The sequence below is a fragment of the Trypanosoma cruzi genome (genome assembly GCF_000209065.1).
Source record: "Trypanosoma cruzi strain CL Brener chromosome Unknown tcruzi_1047053504665, whole genome shotgun sequence".
NCBI classification, from domain to species: Eukaryota; Euglenozoa; class Kinetoplastea; order Trypanosomatida; family Trypanosomatidae; genus Trypanosoma; species Trypanosoma cruzi.
The window spans coordinates 1-1772 of record NW_916431.1 but is presented as its reverse complement, the minus strand read 5'-3'; the positions used below and the strand labels follow the sequence as shown (position 1 = coordinate 1772).

The following is a 1772-nucleotide window of genomic DNA, read 5'->3' as shown; positions in this document are numbered from 1 at the left end:
CATGTGGCGCGGAAACTGCGTCAGTAATTTTTCTTTTTTGCTGCGGCGCCCGCGCGCTCGGAGAGCCCACCCACCGCCCGCCCCGGCGCGGTGAAGAAGCGACTGGCGGCGCGCGGTGGCGGAAAAAAAAAAAAATAGTGGGAAGGGTACGGCACCCCGGGTTCCAGCGCCATCACTGATCGCCGTACTAACGAGGCCTGTGGCCGCTTAACTTCACAAATCGGACGGGATGTGGTGCACTCGGCCAAGTATGGTCGTACCCGGCGACGCGCCACGCGATGCGCAGCCGCCCGCCCGCCGGCGACAGGCAAGCCACGGAAGAGCCGCGGGAGATGATGAAAATAGAAAAAAAAACGGTAGGAAAAAAGGCAAGAACAAATTTAAAAATGAAGCTCCGCAGGCCCTTTTCCGGATTTTGCCATGAAGCCTCCGGACGCCTCGCTTCCCCACATGTGGCGCGGAAACTGCGTCAGTAATTTTTCTTTTTTGCTGCGGCGCCCGCGCGCTCGGAGAGCCCACCCACCGCCCGCCCCGGCCCGGTGAAGAAGCGACAGGCGGCATCGCGAAAGCAAAAACAATTATAATGATTTTTCTACCTGATGATGCCGGCCACCTCAACCTAGTGCCAGGGTCTTGCGGTCTTCGCGAGAAGGAAAATAAGCATCTAGCGCCCTTCCTCGGAGTGCGTGGATGTGGTGCACTCGGCCAAGTATGGTCGTACCCGGCGACGCGCCACGCGATGCGCAGCCGCCCGCCCGCCGGCGACAGGCAAGCCACGGAAGAGCCGCGGGAGATGATGAAAATAGAAAAAAAAACGGTAGGAAAAAAAGGCAAGAACAAATTTAAAAATGAAGCTCCGCAGGCCCTTTTCCGGATTTTGCCATGAAGCCTCCGGACGCCTCGCTTCCCCACATGTGGCGCGGAAACTGCGTCAGTAATTTTTCTTTTTTGCTGCGGCGCCCGCGCGCTCGGAGAGCCCACCCACCGCCCGCCCCGGCCCGGTGAAGAAGCGACAGGCGGCATCGCGAAAGCAAAAACAATTATAATGATTTTTCTACCTGATGATGCCGGCCACCTCAACCTAGTGCCAGGGTCTTGCGGTCTTCGCGAGAAGGAAAATAAGCATCTAGCGCCCTTCCTCGGAGTGCGTGGATGTGGTGCACTCGGCCAAGTATGGTCGTACCCGGCGACGCGCCACGCGATGCGCAGCCGCCCGCCCGCCGGCGACAGGCAAGCCACGGAAGAGCCGCGGGAGATGATGAAAATAGAAAAAAAAACGGTAGGAAAAAAGGCAAGAACAAATTTAAAAATGAAGCTCCGCAGGCCCTTTTCCGGATTTTGCCATGAAGCCTCCGGACGCCTCGCTTCCCCACATGTGGCGCGGAAACTGCGTCAGTAATTTTTCTTTTTTGCTGCGGCGCCCGCGCGCTCGGAGAGCCCACCCACCGCCCGCCCCGGCGCGGTGAAGAAGCGACTGGCGGCGCGCGGTGGCGGAAAAAAAAAAAAATAGTGGGAAGGGTACGGCACCCCGGGTTCCAGCGCCATCACTGATCGCCGTACTAACGAGGCCTGTGGCCGCTTAACTTCACAAATCGGACGGGATGTGGTGCACTCGGCCAAGTATGGTCGTACCCGGCGACGCGCCACGCGATGCGCAGCCGCCCGCCCGCCGGCGACAGGCAAGCCACGGAAGAGCCGCGGGAGATGATGAAAATAAAAGAAAAAACGGTAGGAAAAAAGGCAAGAACAAATTAAAAATGAAGCTCCGCAGG

The 1772-nt window shown here is 58.5% G+C and overlaps 2 non-coding genes across 2 annotated transcripts; both read left to right on the top strand.

Moving 5' to 3' along the window:
• The first annotated feature begins 152 nt into the window (after window positions 1-152).
• On the top strand, window positions 153-262 carry Tc00.1047053504665.20. Its single transcript, XR_008255249.1, has one exon. It is a non-coding gene; the product is annotated as a 5S ribosomal RNA (M5) (ribosomal RNA).
• Window positions 263-1524: 1262 nt separating this feature from the next.
• Tc00.1047053504665.10 lies at window positions 1525-1634 on the top strand. The gene has a single exon (XR_008255248.1). It is a non-coding gene; the product is annotated as a 5S ribosomal RNA (M5) (ribosomal RNA).
• The last annotated feature ends 138 nt before the right edge of the window (window positions 1635-1772 follow it).